Here is a 19655-nt window from a genome sequence, read left to right on the forward strand (position 1 = left end):
AGCCAGTGACGGGTCTACATTTGTAGGGATACTGTCCAATAAATTCTCAAGTAAAATCATATTGGAATAGGGAGAATGTGTTACAGGTCAAGTTCTGTCCTTACCCCTCTTGCAACCTCACTGAGCAAATTGGTATAATTCTGAAGTTAATTTCAATGAATTCAATGGAATTAAGCGACTTAGTGAGATCACTATCTGGCCACTTGACTTCAGGGAGGTTGCATTGGGACAGATTTGGGCAATACATATAATTTAACTAACCACTGTGGTTTAGGATAAGGCAGACACTTTAGAAATAATTATAGTGCAACCACAGAGGATTCTCTGATGTCAGTTCCCACTATTTTATTTTGTTCACATCTTGTTCAAAAAGACTTAGGCCCCAGAGGGCTATGTATTTTGCAACAACATTTCAAGACATAAGCTTCACAGACAGTTGTACAGCATGTGTCAATTAAGGAGCAATTTAATTCTTTGCTGAGACTAAAAGTTAAAAAAAATTACAAATTTAAAAACAATACATACTATGTGTTACGTACCTGTACATCCTCCTCCTGCCCCAAGGCTAATAGGGACATTGATAAAGAATATTATTAGAGCTGATGGTTTTCAGAATTCATCTGCATCACTGCTATGGGCCCTATCAGCTCTAGTCCACTGATATTTAAAATAAACCACTATCAACAAAAACAACTTTCCAAAATTGTGTCCCAAAACAGATTTTCAATCCTAGATGAAGAGATCAAATACAATGGGCATGATTCTTCTCTCGCTTTCATTAATATTAATCAAGTGTAAAAAAGTAGTTCAAGAGAAGAGAATTCAGCACTCTCATGATATCCCTTTCCATTAACTTGGTGCCAAAAATAAACTTTAAATAATGCACTAAAAGGATTTTTACCTCCCTAACCTGACCTCCAACCCACTGATTTCCATGTTTCTCCTAGGGTAGCTGATGAGCCTTATGCTGATCACACTAACACCAGTGAGAATTAGGAGTCACATCATAGACTTTAACAGTTTCACACTAATGAAATCAGAATTGGGTCTGATGTCACTACCTGGTCCCCTCACCAACTTTTCAGTGGTTTCCCTAGGTTTCAGGAGACAAAACTGATCAGTAACTCACAGTCTGAGAAGTATTTGAAATTCTGTCTACTCCTGTTTTCTAGTAGGTCCAAAGCCTCTTAATCTCCCCAAACCCTGGGCGGGTGAAATTCTTCACAAGGGTTGGTGATGAAATCCTATCGTCCCCCTCCAAGACGGAGCAGTTGGAGTGCTCAGCAGTTGCAGTAGCCTCCATATATACTCCCTCTGTGTATGAGCATGTGGCCAGTGGAACCAGACTGTCACTGATTCATTGGTCCACCCACCAGGCCACCCCCCTCAGGAGCTACCACCAAAGGAGATGACGAAGCACAACTCCACGCCATGCACAGTGCAATCCTCCATATCTGGGATTCTGAGACAGACTCTGCGGAAGGACAGGAACAACTCTGCTGCCATGTGAGCTCTGCATGCCCACAGAATGGGAGGGAGAAGGGTTTGGAACATAACTAAATCCTTACAATACTGAAAACAACTACACTCATCCTCAGTGCCTGAGCCGCATACTCCAACACAGGCTCGGCCACCTTACCCTCGTCCCTATAAAGCACAGGAAGATACCCCACCCTTCCCAGCGAGCCCCTGGCCTCTCATTTATAACCAAATTTGCAAAGCCTCCAGTTATGCCACCATAAGGAGGCATCTCTGTACCCAGCATGTGCTCCTGACATCACCCCACCTTCCTTTTATTGGCTGTGCCTGAGCTTTAGGCAGGACCTGGTTCACGTTGAGAGCACAGCCCTGAGGATGTTCTAGAAACAGGGAGGTGGGGCCATTTATAGTTATAGTTACGAATATAGAGAAATGTATAGTTAGGCATAAAACTCCACCCTTCATAATGCTCATGGAGCATCTTATTACAGTATCATTTATCCAGGGTCACTGGTGTACATACAACTTCGCAGACAAGCTCACTGCTCCAGTCTTGCAAGCCCTTACTTAGACGAGCAGTCCTTACTCACACAATAGATCCACTGACTTAAGTCAGCAGGAGCTTGCAGGATCAGGTCCTAAATGTACCAAAGAAAGCAGAGAATGGATGCAATATGCAACAAAGAGAACTTGGAAGTTACACATGACACTTGTTTTGTTCGTCCCACAGCTTTTTACTTGTTTGATCAATTAATGTTTAATCATAGTTGACCTAAATTAAATGATTATCTGGAGAGGCATAAGGGTAGGGGATGGAACATGAATTGGGAAAAGTGAGGTTTGTAGAAGTGTCTTAAGGGGGAGAGCCATATTAAAAATAATGGGTGACAGCATGTATTAAGTTCTTACTAGACAACTCATTTATTTCAATAGGAACTTGAGGTTAAAAAACCAGCTGGTGTCTCTCTGATCTCATGTCATTGTACGTACCAGATACCCTGCATAGTGAGTAAAAGAGGGTGAATGTAGAGTTCCAGCCATAACTAAGTTTCTTGAACTTTGAAGGATAGTGTCTTAAGTTTTTGCATTTATAAGTAAGAGCCAGATTCTAATACCCTTCTTCACCCTGAGCAATGGGACTACTCGTGGAGTAAGATCCTACTCATGAGTAAGGATAGCAAAATCTGGCCCACAGTATTTAACCTGATCACTGTGGACCAAATTCTGATTTCAGTTACACTGATGTAAAACCAGAGAAACCTAGGGCAGAATTTGGCCCTGTCCTATTACTTGTACATTACCAAAAACATGGTAGGTGCTTTACATGCTGATCCTTCTCCAAGGAGCTTATTTTGTGCAAGAGCAAAGAATGATGGAGAGAAGGTAAAGGGCCAGTGAAAGCAAAGGATTGGGTTACAATAAAAGGATCACACTGATTAAAATTGTTGTGTTCCTACCATGATGGTTCCACTAGGGTCATTTTCTCTCTCACCTGCATGTCTCTTATTGCTTCCTTCTTTGACTGACATGGGTTATGGTTTGTGGGCTTTGAAAAAGAAGTGACTCTTTAGGAGTGATTTGAATAATGAGAAAAGGGAGTCTGGTAGACTGGAGCCAAGTTCCACGTGTAGGGTGGCAAAACCACCACGTAACCTCAACTTCCCCAGTGGAATTAAGGAGGCAGATTAGGCCCATGACCAATTGGGATTTTAGGCTCTCAGATACCACAGCAAGTGGAGCAGTTATAAGCAAACAGACCGGATAGAGGGGATGCAAAGGCTGGCATCACTGGCAGAGCAAGGAGGTCAGAGGGATATGGGAAGAAATGAAAGCAGAGATGCAGACAGGGGCAGAGATGCACAGGGCCTTGAAGGCAAGGGCAAGAAGTTGGAACCTAATACGGTTGTCAAAGGGGATCCACTGCATAGTCAACCAGTGTAGGAGATTTAGGTGGCAGTCCATTATCAAAGCACGAAGGAGGGCAGCAGAGGGTTGTCAGTCCTATTCAGCAAAGTACACCTCCCCTTTTCATCTTTTGGGTAGATCAGCATGGGGGGGTGTTCCACTTGCAGGTACACTGTATGCTTTATAGAAGCTGCTGTATTATACTAGCTTTCTAAGTTTAAAGGAATAAAATTTAATACTTCCCCTGGCTTCTCCATTTAGTTTTCCCACACCCCCTCCTTTCATACAGGACTATAATATTTGCCCAGCATTAAGTATGGTTAAAGACCGCAAGTAATAAGGCAATACAAATACATGTAGATCTAACACTTATACTGGTATACAAATGATACCATCTCAATTAAAATCCTAGGAGGTAATTGATACAAATGATACCATCTCAATTAAAATCCGAGGAGGTAATTGAAAGACTTGTTGCCAACAGAGTTGTAGGAGTGCATTTAATCAGAGAGAATTGTTTCTAATATGTACTTGGACAGCAGTTAATGGACAAAACTGTTGATCTTGGATGAATACAATAACGTCTATCACATTAAACTAAAAACCTGAATGAAGAAAAAGATTAAAAGCGTGGGTGCTAGCTGACATGTTATAGCACCGCACGCTGCTAGGCTTCATGTGACTGTAAACTCAGTGTGTCCAAAAACCAATATGACTGGAGACTGCACTTCCACTTGGATCTAGGGTATGTGATTGAGGCCCCATCTGCTTTGGGAAAATGGCCTGTTGCTGATGAAAACTTTGAACTATAGGTCCCCTCTATTGCTGAGTTCAGTTTAGTTGTTAGTGTAGACAGGAGAAAATAATTTTCAACACCATGACAGGAAGCACCGTTATGCCCATCCACTCTAGCAGCTAAACTGAACCACCAGTTGAGAGGAGTACCAGCTAGGGGTGCCTGTCTTTCAAAACTGTCAGCAAGAAGCTGTTCTCTTATGTGTAGATGGGGCCTAAGATTTCACAAAATCGAAGGCTGACTGTCTACAGCTGCACTATTCCAACACACACACACGACTTCGAAAATAAAGTCATCATTTTGGTACTTAGTTTGTCTTTTCCAACATGGTGTATGCTTTGTGTTCGATCAATATTCTAGGGCAGTGGTATTCTACAATACCACTCAATTCTCAAATGCTCAGTTATCCAAAATAGTTCAACTGACTAAACAATTTCAACATACTAACAATTTAACAAACAGACTTCTGGAACTTAAAAACCCTGCCATAAAATGATTGCCAATCCTAATAACGCTGGGTAACTAAGTCCACTCTACTCCAGTTTCCACAATAAGTAGTATTTTTCAAAGACGGGAAATAGTGGCACGTTAAAGTTTCACATGTGAAAGTGTAACAAAATTATTACAATTAAAATAGTCAGCAGAATCAATGGCCTAATGCTTTTGCAAGGCTACGTGAGAGATCCAAGTTCAATACACAGGCCTGACAGAAGCTTGGCACACAGAGGAAATAGCACAGCATCAAGGTGCTGGACAACTGGGGTGGGAATGAATGCTGGTCACATGGAAAGCATCCCTTCTTGTGTAGTAGTACTGCTTATACATTCTATAAACTGCAGCTGGGACAGTACAGTGTTACCACACATCTTTGAGTTGGTCTGGCATTATAGAGGGAGCTGGTAGTGACCCCAAGGCCTTGTCTATATAATTTTTGTTTCAAATTTAACCATTAATTAAATCAGTGCAACTTTTGTCTTTAGATAAGGTCTTATACCTAGCTTGCTCAACACTTTCCATTATAACCAACAAAAAAAAAAAATTTTTCAGGGGAGAAGTTTTCCATTCTTGGCAGGGGAATAGTGCCTTTTCTTTGTACTATGAAATTCTGTTCAGGTTTGGCGGAGATAGTGATTCTTAACAGTCTCTATTTCCCTCTCTCTCTTTGTGCAACCATAAATCTGACATTTCCAACTTTTAAGTGCTTGACTTTGCAATCAAATAATATTTTTAACATTTTGGTTTTGGACTTTAAAATGTATGCGGATAACACATAGTGCAAGGACATACATATCACAGAATTCTATTGCATTATTTGAGAAATAACATGTAATTATAAACCCTGCTGTCAAGTCTGCATACAAGGGGACAGAGTTAAGGCTGTGCCTGTAAATTTAACTCTAATTTACTTTTACTTGCTTCATTGTACAAGCATAAATATTCTATTAGCAGTTTAACGAGTAACTAAAGTAAAGAACTTAGTTAAAAGACTCTGTCAGGATGCATACCAAGGTTAATACTTAGTTTATCTGAAGGGTTAAAGTGTTAAAATTAAACAAACAAAACAGATGTTCAAGTATTGCAGTAAACTAAACTCTTGAATTCAGTTTCTAGGTTACAGCAGTGGAATCACAATGTTCTCTTAGAATCACAGAACCATAGGGTTAGAAGGGACAGCAAGGGTCATCTAGTCTAACCCCCAGCCAAAATGCAAAATTTGTTGCGTCTTGACTCTTAGCCTGCCATCTGCAGATTCAGTCATATCCTATAAGCTTTTCCATATGCTAATTATTCTGTTACATTTTGCCACGCTTAGGATAACTAGATGTTCTGAAGGAAATCTCAATTTAGGACAGGGGCAGGCAAAGTTTTCGGCCTGAGGGCACATCGGGTTTCTGAAATTGTATGGAGGGCCGGCTAGGGGAGGCTGTGCCTCCACAAACAGCCAGGTGTGGCCCGGGCCCCGCCCCCCTCCCACCCTCCCCACTTCCCCCCCCCCCACCGCCCCCCCCCCCCCCGGGGACCCCTGCCCCTTCCAACCACCCCTTCTCCCTGTCCCCTGACCGCTCCCAGAACCTCTGCCCCTGACTGCCCCCTGCCACCCCATCCAACACCCCCTCTCCTTCCTGACTGCCGCCCCGCCCCCCCAGGATTCCCGCCCCCATTCAATCCCCCTGTTCCCCGCCCTCTGACCACCCCGCCCCTTATCCACACCCCTGCCCCCGACCACCACCACAAACTCCCCTGCCCTCTATTCAACCCCCCCCATCCCTCCCCGCTCCCTGCCCCCTTACTGTGCTGCCTGGAGCACCGGTGGCTGGCAGCGCTACAGCCGCACTGCCTAAAACACCAGGACAGGCAGGAGCTCGCAGCCTCGCCACCCAGAGCATTGCTCCGGTGGTGCAGTGAGCGGAGGCTGCAGGGGAGGGGGAACAGCAGGGAAGGGGCCAGAGCCAGGAGTTCAGGGGCTGGGAAGGAGGGTCCCATGGGCCGGATGTGGCCCACGGGCTGTAGTTTGCCCACCTCTGATTTAGAAGAGGGAAGAAGCAAACAATCATTTTCAGCCTAATCAGTTCTGAAACCTTGCAGCAGCAATTCTGTTTTCTAGGGGACAAATAATTTCCGGAAATTATTTGGAGGCTAACAGTTGTGAAAACTGGTCTAAGCTGAATTTGTCCACTAACATTAACAAACCTGTCATAGTAGGAACTTTTTCTAGTTAGCTTAATAAAACTGCCGCATAGTTTAAAATACAGTACACTGTAACAACTCTTGAGGGCCAAATTGCAATCCTTTACTCCTGCCAATACAGTCCCACGCACTTTAATTGGAATAACTAGTGTTAATAAGGCCTGTAGGATCCTCAGGCCTGTGCCGCCACTGAACTGCCTCCTCTTTAAAGGTTTGCTCATAGGAGACGCTGTGCACCCTCATTTTCCATCAGTGAGAGTTGAGGGTGCAAAGCAGCTTTGCGTACATGAAAGTAGGTATTGCTGCACTGAGGGATCATTGTAAAATGGGGTCAAGTTAGAGCCACTTCTTCCCACACCCCACGAGACCCGGAACTGTGGAGGGGAGATCCCCTGCTCCTGGAGGCACTAGGACCCAGGTGGCATCCCCACTTCCCCCAGCCACATGGCCTCCGGAATGAAACTGTGGGGATGAACTGGTCAGAGACTACACCCGGCAGTAGCAGCTGGAGAAGCAGGGACCAGTAGTCATGGAGGATGACTGCAGTTCTCACTCAGAACATTTCACCTCTGGCACTGACTGGCTGTCTAGGAAAGGACAGCAGGGTTGGAAAAACTTTTGGCTGTCCATCCAGCTAATCCCCTCCCACCATAATCCCTGTTCACGCCACTTGTATGGGCTATCCCTTTCTCCTCTTTGTGCCGTCTATCTAGATTGCTAGCTCTTTGGGGCAGGGGCTCTCGTTATACATTTGTACAGTGCATGAATGTACCACCACAGAGCCCCGTTCTTGGTTCTCTCCTAGGCACTACCATAAATAAATAAAAATAATGAAAAAAAGAGGTCAGATTAAGTAATCAGAATGGTCCCTCACGATTTTCAGAATGCAGGATAGCTGAGGGGCTTGTGCCTCCAGGACTATCCTTAGTCACACACCACCCAGCTTCATCATGAAAGACAGGAGTTAAACAAAATAATTCACTGTGTTCATTTAACTTTACAAATTGAGAAGCAGGTAATCTGGTGCCCAGTCCTGCAGCTATTACTTACAGGAGTAGTCCCACTGACTTCTATGGAGCAAGTCACATGAGTAAGGGCTGACAGAACTTTCCCAAAGTCTTACAAGGAAAGACAATTTAAAATGATAGTAGTTAGGATGTAGGAATTCTAAGAAAAATCAATGTTAGCTGCAGAGTCTAAAATTAAAGGAGGTCTGGTTTTGATGCTTTCAGTACATGCAGTATGTTTCTGGCATAAATCCAGTGGAACATGAAGTACTTGTGGACAATGTCTGCCAAGAGCTAGAAATATAGCACTTAGGCTTTGAAGAACAAATAGCATCTCTGTTCCCATTCAATGCACTTTAAAAAAAATTAAATCAAGGTGAGCCTTCTGAGGGCATGACTGCATTAGAACTAACTGGCATGCTTTAGTAAATGCTGTAATGAATACATGCCGATTGGAAGGGAATCAACGCCTGCCATTTTATAATCCATTCCCCTAGTGACAAAGTTTATATATACAGGATGTTAAACTCCATGGATTACAAATGTAGTTTTCCTCCCAATGTCAGGCAAATACTCAACAGAAGCTCGGTGCTTTCCTTTGACCTGCCTCTAGTTCACACTTCCACTTACACAAATTCCACCAATTGTTTTAGTACTGCATATAAAAGAAAAACAGAGCAAACAAAGATAGTTGGAATGTAAGGATATGTCTACACTGCCCATGTTGTGCCCAGTGCTGTGACGTGGGCAGTGTAGTCACGCTATATCGCCGGGGGAGAGCTCTCCCAGCGATAAAAAAACCCACCCCAAACGAGCAGTGGTAGCTTTATAAAGCGCTGTCTATACTGGCGCTTTTCAGCGCTAAAACTTATGTCGCTCAGGGGTGTGTTTTTTCACACCCCGAACGACTAAAGTTTTAGCGCTGAAAATGGTAGTGTAGACACAGCCTAAGACACTCAATTAAAAGTGCTTTATCAGTTCATATATCATGCTTCATGCATCTGTACCTCAGTTTACATACCTCAGAGCAGTGCTCTGAAGATTAGTTAGTAATTGAATACTAATTTGAATTTCTATAGCAGCTTCCAAACATTAGTGAATTAAGCCTCAACATCCCAAGGTAGTTACCATCAGCCTTATTTTAATAAAGATAAGGAAACTGAGGCACAATAGGGTTAATTTTCTAGTGTGGAATAGACCTTAAGTTGGCTTAATTGTGTTGCTCAGGACTGTGAAAAATACACAGCCCTGAGCGGCATAATTAAGCTGACCTAACCCCCAGCATAGACAGTGCTATGGAAGAATTATTTTGTCGACCTAGCTACTGCCTCTCGGAGAGGTGGGTTACCTACACCGATGGAAGAATTCTCCCATTGGCGTAGGTAGTATCTACTCCGAAGCATTAACAGTTCTAAATGTAGACAAATCTTAAGTCATCACACAGCAAGGCCACCTAGTCACTCTGCACCGCAGTTTTCGCATCTGTAAGATGGAGATAAAAATATATAGGGCTCAATGTGGCTTACACAGGAATGGAGCGAACAATCCATCTGCTCCCAGGGAGTCAGGGTGGAGCATGTCCACACTCTCACCATGGCCAATGTAAGAGGCTAGTGCAGGAAAATATCATGGCCACATCTCCTTTTGGGGTATCTTGCTCCCCAGGAGGTGCTAGAAGTGAGTACACCCTGGGCTTCTCTACACTTGAAACACTACAGGAGACTGTTGCAGCAGCACCACTGTAGCACTTCAGTGCACACACTACCTAAGCCGACAGGAGAGGTTCTCCTATGGTCATAGGTAACTTACCTCCTCGACAAGTGGTAGCTAGGTTGATGTAAGAATTCTTCCATCGACCTAACACTATCTACATTGGGGGGCTACGTTGGCTTAACTACATCACTCGGGGTGTGGATTTCACATTCTTTAGCAATGTAGCTGGGTCAACCTAACTTTTTAGCTTAGACCAGGGCCTGTGATTGTACCTGGCCAGTGTGGGAGAGATGCAAGACAGGATGCTTTTTGAACCATCCCCTCTCCTTGCAAACCCAGACACAACCTGGTCCTTTAAGGCCACAGAATGTTAGTGTTCACATGGCCTGTTGGAAAATATGAGCTCTTTGCTTCTCCCTACCACACATGCACTTCTACTCTTCTTCCCAGCCTCTCCTGGCTGTAAGAAAAGGCAAAGGTTAACTCTCCCTTCACTATCTTGGATCAGGTACCTATTTCTGCTGCTGTTCATAGAGACACTGCCAACTTAAATCAGCTCTCCTCTCCAAAACTCAAGATTTCAGTAACTGAAAGATCAGAGAAAGATATTATTTCTCTATTTTTACAGACAATTTCCCCTGTATCGTCAGGGGTTTCCCCTGCTGAATGTGTGGGTCTTTCAGAGCAGCGAGGAAATATTATAAATAGGAAAAATACAATTACGAAACTTCAAATATTGGCAGCAGGACTCGGAAACAGGTGCAGCAGGTAAAGCTAAACACATTTACTGAAGCTGACTAGATTGTCTTCATGGAGTCCCTATAGTTTTCCCCAGCAACAGTGTGATGTTTACAAGAATCTACTCTGTTTCACATCTGCTACTCAGAAAGCTGTGGGCAGAACTAGGGAAAGAAATGAGTGATCAGTTGTTTGTCTAGGATTTTAATGTAGATTCTAACACATTCTGTAACTTGTTCTACCAGCTCCAGAATATAAAAAGAACAATTACATATGGCAATGTGCTTACTTATACTAGCATGTGCAGAAACATGACACTGGGCATAAAACACTGTCATTATCCAATAAGTGTGAGCATTCTAATCGCATGATTGCTGAAATTATTATTCAGGAAGGAAGAGATGGATGGAGGTAGGAAAAAGGACGAGGCTCCTATCTACATAGTTCAGATAAGCAAATTCATTCTTTCTGCAAGCCCACTTTATGGCAGCTCAAGAATTTTGATTTCCTTTATGACCCATGCTGGAAGGACAGGTAACATAAGAATTGTCAATGATATTTCATACCGACTTAAAAAAAGGCCTGAAAGATCTTATCTTAGAAATATATGGAGAACGTTAAATTGTCTGCACTGTTTTTGCTGGAGGTCTCCTTGGAGGACCAGAGAATATCTGCTAGCCCTTAATTGAAGGAGCCGGGGTGAATCTTTAACAAATGTATTTCCTCCCAGATGTATTTCAGAAGTTTTATTTATAGGTATTAAAATGATTTTAACTGGTTTGGCTACTATCCCTTCCTGTCTCAATTGCTCGGTTTTCCATCACTAGTGATGTAATAATCTCACTAGTTCTCCAATAATCCAGTCCTCTCTCAAAAATTGAGTAGATAATACCTGTTATTATTCAGGTAAAAAGCAAGTTGAAAATAACTTCTCTGGCAAAAGAAGGCCTTGGTGTGTGAGGTTCTCTTTATACTCTTATGAAGCAATAAAGGGGGCAAAAGCACTTTAAATGTCACTTTACAGGCACATTTATTCAAGGTGGCACAGCAAACATGAGTACATGTACTCTAATCTCAACTTCTGGTGAAAGCTCTAATTATTCCCTCTTAACCCACCCTTCATCCGAACACAATACTCCTTTAATTACACATCACTCATGGCAGAAAATGGGGTAGGTGCACGAGGCTGTAGTCTAGGATTGAGGCCAGGTTATCTACCACTCAATAAATTACAGAAGAAAGAATGCCAGACTGTATTCATTTTCTGAGATAGGAAGACTACCTTCTAAGTCAATATGCAACCAACAAGTTTGGCCCATGCAATCATCACACGGATTTGTGAAAGCTCTATGTATTTTGTGGTGTTTGCCTTTCTAAAACTGCAGTTGAATTACAATGATGGTTAACTCAGTAACACTAACGCAGAACCAATGGCTCACTGGATATTGGATTCTGGTTTCAAACATGGAAATGCAAGGCTTTTTCTTCCATACGACAACAAATGCTACAGATTTAAAAAAAATCTCATGAGGTTTTGGACAACATAATCTCTCCCCCAACTCAGAAACAAGTGTCAAGCCCTAGACTTCCAAAAAAGGTATTGTGTAGTCCATTTAAAAAATGAACCAAAAATATACCTCACTTAAGTGAAGTAATGTCTATTGCACTAAACATACTGTACACTCCCACATTTAGCAATGCACGTTTAAAGTTACCTTTGGTTATCCAATGAAATATAACAATGATCCAATCACAACAACTTGAATTACTAGCTGCATTTTATTTTCTACCATGTTTAAGTATTCCTTAGAGTATTTAAAGCAGTTCAGGGAAAAAGCAAACTATTGCCAAATGAAGGAGAAGAAAAAAAATTACAGCGGATGATGGGAAACAGCAGAACTGACATATTTTTAGAATTAGCAGCTTATCCCAAGACGTGCATAATAGAAGGAAAACAAGCTACAAGTTCTTTGAAAGGAAGTGAATTACTCTATAGTAAGCCACATGTGTGATGCATTTTAAAAAGATTCCTAACCACATACCAGACATTTGGTTTAGCTACATGAAGTGACAGTTCTGTTGTCATATTTTCCCAGTTGAATCTTGTGTTAAAACACTGTTAAAGCAATCCACATCCTTGCATAAATGGCATAGTGAAATGTAAAAACATTTGAAAAATGGAAAGGGTGTATTAAGGTAGCATTACTGATACAATAGAGTAGCGATCAATGTGCAGAGAGAATCTGAAAGTGCACTAACAGAAATAAAGCCTACGACCCTTCTTGGGAGTTCCTTAGAGGCCACTTCTTTTAGAATTTAATGTGTTTTTTTTTTTTTTTAAATACAGAGGATCTAAGCGAAGTACTCAGACAAGTTTACAACTATATTGGCTACAAACCTACCATTTAAGTTGTTTAACACTGCTGATGACTAGGGCACTACCAAATTCACGGCCATGAAAAACATGTCACGAACCGTGAAATCTGGTCTTCTCTGTACTCTTACCCTATTCTACACAGATTTCACGGGGAGATCAGTCTTTCTCAAACTGGGGGTCTGGACCCAAAGGGAGGTTATGGGAGGGCAGGGGGGTCACAAAGTTTTGTAGGGGCATTGCAGTATTGCCACCCTTACTTCTGCGCTGCCTTAAGAGTTGGGTGGTCGGAGAGTGGCAGCTGCTGGCAAGGCACCCAGCTCTGAAGGCAGCACCATGCCTGCAGCAGTGGAGAAGTAAGGGTGGCAATACCATACTATGCCAGCCTTACTTCTGCGCAGCTGCTGGTGACAGGTCTGCCTTCAGCAGACACCACTTTCTGGCTGCCCAATTATGAAGTCAGTGCTGCCGCCACCAACAGTGTAGAAGCAAGAGTGGCAATACTGCGACCCCCCTAAAGTAACTTTGTGAACCCCAGAACCCCCTTCTGGGTCAGGACCCCTACAGTTATGACACCGTGAAATTTCAGATTTAAATAGCTAGAATCATGACATTTTTAAAATCCTATGACCATGAAATTGACCAAAATGGATCACAAATTTGGTAGGGCCCTACTGATGACCAAGAAACACAGTGATCAATGATTCAGGGTGGAGAAAACAGTCACAGATGGTGCAAATTTACAGCCTTCAACAGAGAGGTGTGATGTAAACACAAGATCTGGAGTTTCTGGTTCCTTAAATTCTAATAGTGGTTCTGGCACCAATTTAATGAATGGCCTGAGGTAAAGCACTTAAGGCCTATACCTGTCCCCCCTACATTAATGGGGAAGCACATACTGATTTTAATGGATGCAATACCAGGCCCCTATTCTTTGTGCCTCAGTTTCCACTCCCCTTCCTCGTGTGTAAAATGGGGATGCCTATCCTAGCTCAAGGGAAAGAGGGGGATTTTTAATGTTTGTAAAGCATTCTGAAGACGAACAAAGTGATACATAATTGCAAAAGTATACTTGAAAGACTAATGGCTAAATATGTCCAAGTGGAAGAATTAGTGCGCAAGGGAGACTATAATCATTTATGGTGAACTGCTTAAAGGGACAAGTTTGATTAGGAAGGATCATTATAGATTTTAAGGCCAGAAGGGATCATTATGATCATCTGGTCTGACCTCCTGAACAACACAGGCCATAGAATTTCACCCAGCAATTCCTATATCAAAGCCATACCACCCTGTGGTTGAACTAGAGAATATAATTTTAGAAAGACACTCAATCTTGATTTAAAGACTTCCCTAGGTAAACTGTCCCAATAGTCCATTACCTTCACTATTAAGAATTTGCTCCTCGATTCTAGCGTGAATTTATCTAGCTTCAGACACCGGATTTTGTTATGCCTTTGTTTGCTAGGTGAAATAGCTCTCTACTATCAGAAATGTCAGTACTAACAGACCATGATCAAGTCACCTCTTAACCCCCTCTTTGATAAGATGGAGGCTTATGTGATTAATGAATTACAGGCCTAAATATTAGTACTTGGACAAAACACAACTTGGCTGATATTGCTGAACCGCCAATATGCAGAGGGGCATACCAAAAGTCTCATCGGCCTCTGTGGGATGCATAGCTGAAATTTGTTGCTGCCTGCTCCACTAGAGAGCAGAGGGGGAGTGTTTGTGGTTCACCTCAGATAGCTGGCCTCATGCTAGATATTGGTATAGGATCAGAGATCACAGGTGTGTGTGTGTGTAAACTGTGCCCTTGGAAAGGATATCACATCACTACACTTCGTGAGGCTCGGGTGCACCATTCCCACTGAGAGCAAGGGCCTGATTTGGCTGTGCACTATTGGAGGTCATACAGAAAAATGCTGGGTTGTAAAGGAGATTACTATTTTTCCCCACAACAGTTCTATCAAAGGTTTGATAGGACTTTATAAAGCCAGCAAGACAGTGACTCCTAAATACTCTCTTCCTCACAGGCCAATCATATTCAGATTTGAGACAGGTGAAGCAGAAGAGAAGATGGTTAGAATGCAGGTGGCACATGTCTCTCTACCAATGGGATCCATCACAGCATACAGAGGTTTTGAAAGTGATTTACTATACATTTAATTATTTTCAAATTATATTTAATATGTTCTTTTCTGAATCTGCCAGGGGTTCATTCAAGACCATCATTTTTCTACGTCGGAAACATAGGATTCTTACTGCATTTAAAGTGAAAAAAGCAACAGGCCAAGATTCAGTTCCTTCATAATTACATTTGACGTTTTTTAATGTTATTTTGGGCCTGTTATAAAAAAGTTTTAGTTTCGTCAGGAATTTCCAGTAAAAAACAAAAACAAAGATAGAATAAAAACACAAGACGACATGATTTCTGAAGGCATCACTACTAGCTGTATGTCAAACTAGAAACACTGTCTTCAAGCACTTTGTGCTGATGAGTTATGTCAGGTCTATTGGAAGAATGTTAGAGAAATCTAGGATACCAATAAATTTTGTTTTGTGGTGGGGTGAAAACATGAGAGTGGTGTGTGTATTTGCCAATTCCCTGTCCCTGTCCCTCCTCCCCGCAACTACCTCAGAATCTAGTAACATCAAGGAGAAGGGTAGTGGCAGCACAGAGGAGAAGAAAAGGAAGGAACATATGGTCCAAGTCTGCATGATGCGGAGCACCCTCAACTCTCACTGACTTTGATGGGAGTTGTGGGTGCTTGGAATCTCCTAGGATTAGGCCCTTAAGACAAATGCAAAAAAACTCTTCCCTCCCTGACCATTACCCTGTCTACCCAGATACACTGTAAGTACCAAATCAAGGGTGCAACACCAATTTTAGTGAAACTAATGGCCTCGGGTTGCAGTGTGCAATATACACACGTATCCTGTGACAAGTAAACTGAAATGAAACAAACTAGATCAGATGGAAACATGCTCACTTTGTTCCACTGAAACTGGCTCAGCAGTATTTACCAGTGCTTGACCTAGTTCCTACACCAGCTCTTCACTGTCATTTCCTTAGACAGTTTGTCAGTGCAGTTGTGAATCTAGAGATTAAGGAATGAAAGTTTGGAAACAAACAATCTGGGCTCTCTCTGCTAATACCATCTACAGTCAGAGAACTTTTGTGATCTAAGCAATAAGGTACGCAGTGCCAGAGTAGCCTCTTTGTACAAACAGCACAGTACTTCATAATAGCTGATGTGCTGCAAAAGGCTTAAGCCTTGAAGCAACTGCTGTATACTACTTTACTGCACTCTGAAATGAATGTTTGGAGTTTGATTTTTAACACTGCCCCTAACTAAATCAATGTCAACTCTCCATCCCATTTTTCAATCAATAAAGAGTTCAGTATCTGCAAACAGCTTTAGGGCTAGTCTACGCTACCGGGTTAGGTCAATGTACACTGCCTTGTGTCAATCTAGCTGTGGAAGGGTCTTCCCTTAAATTTGGCTCCCGCCGACGTAAGCAGCTCTCTATGCCAATTCAGTAACACTACCTCCCTGAGCGGCGTATGGTCACGGTCGATATAATTAGGTCGATGCCGCCTCTATGCTGACACTGCGTTGATTACATCAACTGTTACTGGCTTTCAGGAGCTGTCCCACAATGCCCCACACCAACAATACAATCGATACAAGTGCTCCTGGTGAGGACACGGACCACCAAAACAAGAAGCCCCCACACAAGCGATTTAGTAACCAATGTAAGTTAGGTCGACATAATTTTGTAGTTTAGACATGGCCTTAATTTTCAAACTAGCTTACTTGTTGTATTCCACAATTCTTTTTAAACAAGGCTTTTTTCTTCTTTCATAGAAAAAATATTAGGACTAGATTTACTACTCACAAAAGGGAGGTACAAATACTGTTGGCCTGAGGCAGATGCTGTGCTCAGTTGTCCTACACAGCTCTACCACTGTACCTCAACCCTGACATTAAACAGTCCTGTTTTCAGTTTTGGGCTTCTTGACAGGAGAAGCAAATAACACTGATGCTAAACTGTACAATGGTTTCCTAATATACTGAAATCAGGATTATGAGAAGACTAAAATTCATTTGGAACCTCAGTAATTATTTTTGAACTCTGATCTCAGAGGTAAAATGCTAGTGCAATTCATAGATTCCAAAGCCAGAAGGGACCATTGTGATCATCTAATTTAACCTCCTGGCGACAGAACTTCCCTGAAATAATTCCTAGACCATTGACTTGCTGCACCTCCTAGACCCGAATACTTTAGCTGCATGAGGAAGATATCAAATCAAGTTATATCTGACTAACGCCCCCCAATTAAGCACTTCCCCAAAACAGTAACAATATTCTATGTCCTCTAAAATAAAATTAGTTTAAAAACTGGCGCATAAAAACTAAGTCTCTTTGCTAGCTAATTCTAGATTATTAAAATTCATTAACAACCATATTATATGCTTTGGACAAGAGTAACTAGCGATTTTAGATGCCCAACTTGAGAGCCTCAAAGGGGCTTGATTTTCAGACTGAGTACTCGGCAATTTTTGAAAATCGGGCCTTTTAAAAAGACATCTTATGTTTGGCACCCAAAAATTGAGACAACCACAATCACTAGTCACATTTACAAATAAAATTACATTTTTTAAAAAAATTCTTAACATGAACCATTTCTACTCCTCAAAATAAATAATTCAGGAAACTTGCATAGGAAACCTTCAGTGTTTTGCGTAACCTACACATTTACAGCGTACAAAGTGCTAAATCCAATCATCGTAACAGGACATTACAGCTTTCCTATTTTGCAACACTTTATGTTCACAAAAAAAAAAAAAAGAAAGAAACAACCTTCTCCCCGCCCCCCACCTTGCAAATTCAAGATGGGGGGTGGGGGGGGGGGTCATCGTTTTGCTGAGCATGTTCAGGAGCAACCTTTCCAGTTCAGTCTATTACCAACTAAAATTATAAAATATTACAGAGTGGTAGATTTTAAACTGTCAGTCCAATCAATACAACAAAAACAAATCCAAGGCCTTTGAAAGTAATATGAAAAAACAAAGTACTACTGTTAAACTACAGCGGGCATGTATATATGCAAGGGACTACGTGTAGCAGAGATCAAGATAACTGCACGTTTTGGGTCACATTTACTTAAAAGAAAGCTGAAAGTTATCAGTATAAAAGTATTGGCCACTAAAAGAGATTTTTGGGGTGGGGGGATGGGAAGGAATCACATCTAAAAATATAGCTGTTCTTCCTCTCTGCCTTTTAAATTCATCTCCTTTTTTTATAATAGTGTCTCCCAGTTGTTATTTTACCTCTGCAAATACACTGCTTACCCCAGTAAAGAGTGTGGGGCTGTAGGTTGCACAATTTTGTTTCTTCTGGCAAACTAAAGCTGTGCTGGATCACAGATCCTTTGTAAACGAGCCATAAAATACAGGAGAAGGGCACAGAAAAATAGGTCTGTACATTGTAATTCTAAGGAGGCTTAAAAATAGAAAGACCAGAATAAAAATTCAGCTCTCTTATCGGTGATGGGGATTCTTCCCAAGTAAACAGTGGCAAAATATGTTGTCATACAGGAAAATAGACGTACAGCTTAACACACGCAAACAAAACCCCCCTTTGTTTTGTTTTCACCCGTCTGCTCCCAGGCCACTCCACTAACCGGGTTCAAACCGGGATTTGTGCAGAAAGGAAATGAAGTCAGAGCTCAGGAGACGCATCTTGTTTGGGGGACAAAAACTAAATGAAGTTTCCAAGGAATCAAACAAAGCCAGAGGAGCTCTCTCAGCGGCAACTCCGTGACAAAGGACCGTGCTCAGCAGCACGCCCAGGGCGGCTGGGGGCTACGAGTGGGGGCCCGGGGATTTCCCCTGTGAGGACCGGCATGAACGGCACTACCCAGAGAGGTAGGTGTCGGCACAGACCCACGCACCCGCCACCGTGCCGAGAAGCGGGGGACGCAGCCCGGGACAGCTGGGTGCACCAGAGGGGCTTTCTGACCCGCCCCCCCGCGGGTTAACACGTCCCGGCCGAGAGTCCCGACACTCACCCGGCCCACACCAGCGGCGCCCACCGTCGCGATTCCGGGCGGCTCGAACCCCGACAGAGAGCCCCGCGGCCGGAGGCGCGCCCCCGCCGCTATGGGTCCAGACCCCCCGCAAGGGGCAAGGGTGGAGAAGTTCCGGGCTGGGGCGCGGAGCCCAGGGCGTCTCCCGCTCAGCCGGCACGGATCGGGGAGCTCCCTTTGTGGCTGGGATCGAGGCGGACGCGAGCGCGAGCTGCCAACCGCCAACGAGCTTCCAGCGCTCTGGGTCGGCGGCGGCGGTAGCGGTGGCTCCAACACCCCACAGGGTGGGCGGGGCCGCGGTGACCTCATCACTCCGCGCCATCGCGCGGGGAATCATGGGAGTTGTAGTTCTTTCCCCCCCCTCCGCGCGGGCGCTGGGTGGTTAGTCTCTGCCCTCACACAGGGGTTGATTTTGCCAGAGGAGGTTCCCGGCCCTTTAGGCGGCGGGTGTGGTAGCCCAGCAGCCTGGCTCCCACGCTGGCCAGTGCCAGAGCTTCAGGAAAGCCTACAGAACAGGGCAACTATGGAGTGATCCATCCCGTCTTCCACTCCCCGCTGCCGGCAGTCAGAGGCTGAGGGTCGCCCCCCTCCAGTCCCCCTGCATGGGGCTGTGCCCCACACCATAATAGCTCTTGGTGGACCTATCCTCTGTGAACTTATCTCATTCTTTCCCGAACCCAGGTATACTTTTTGGCCATGACAACCAGTGGCGGATTAGCCACTGGGCCAACGGGGCCCGTGCCCAGGGGCCCCGGCCAATTGGGGGCCCCTGGAAAAATGGGTGTCCCCGCGACCAGCTCCGCCTGCCCAGCGCTCCTGCACTCCAACCCCACTCCCCAACTGGAGCGCCGGGTG

The 19655-nt window shown here is 43.5% G+C and overlaps 1 protein-coding gene across 2 annotated transcripts in view; it reads right to left on the minus strand.

Moving 5' to 3' along the window:
• The window catches only part of PELI1 (pellino E3 ubiquitin protein ligase 1), a 56062-nt gene extending 37182 nt beyond the window's left edge, over positions 1–18880 (minus strand). Inside the window, exon 1 of one of the 2 annotated variants that reach the window (XM_024208410.2) lies at positions 18783–18880. The gene's annotated coding sequence lies outside the window, so the exon portion shown is untranslated. Of the gene's footprint in view, positions 1–18063; positions 18114–18782 lie in introns of those variants that run through there. The other variant, XM_026653211.2, reaches the window with a different exon arrangement.
• Positions 18881–19655: the final 775 nt, after the last annotated feature.

This window comes from Terrapene carolina, unplaced genomic scaffold (genome assembly GCF_002925995.2).
Source record: "Terrapene carolina triunguis isolate 2854851 unplaced genomic scaffold, T_m_triunguis-2.0 Scaffold132, whole genome shotgun sequence".
Taxonomy (NCBI): Eukaryota; Metazoa; Chordata; order Testudines; family Emydidae; genus Terrapene; species Terrapene triunguis.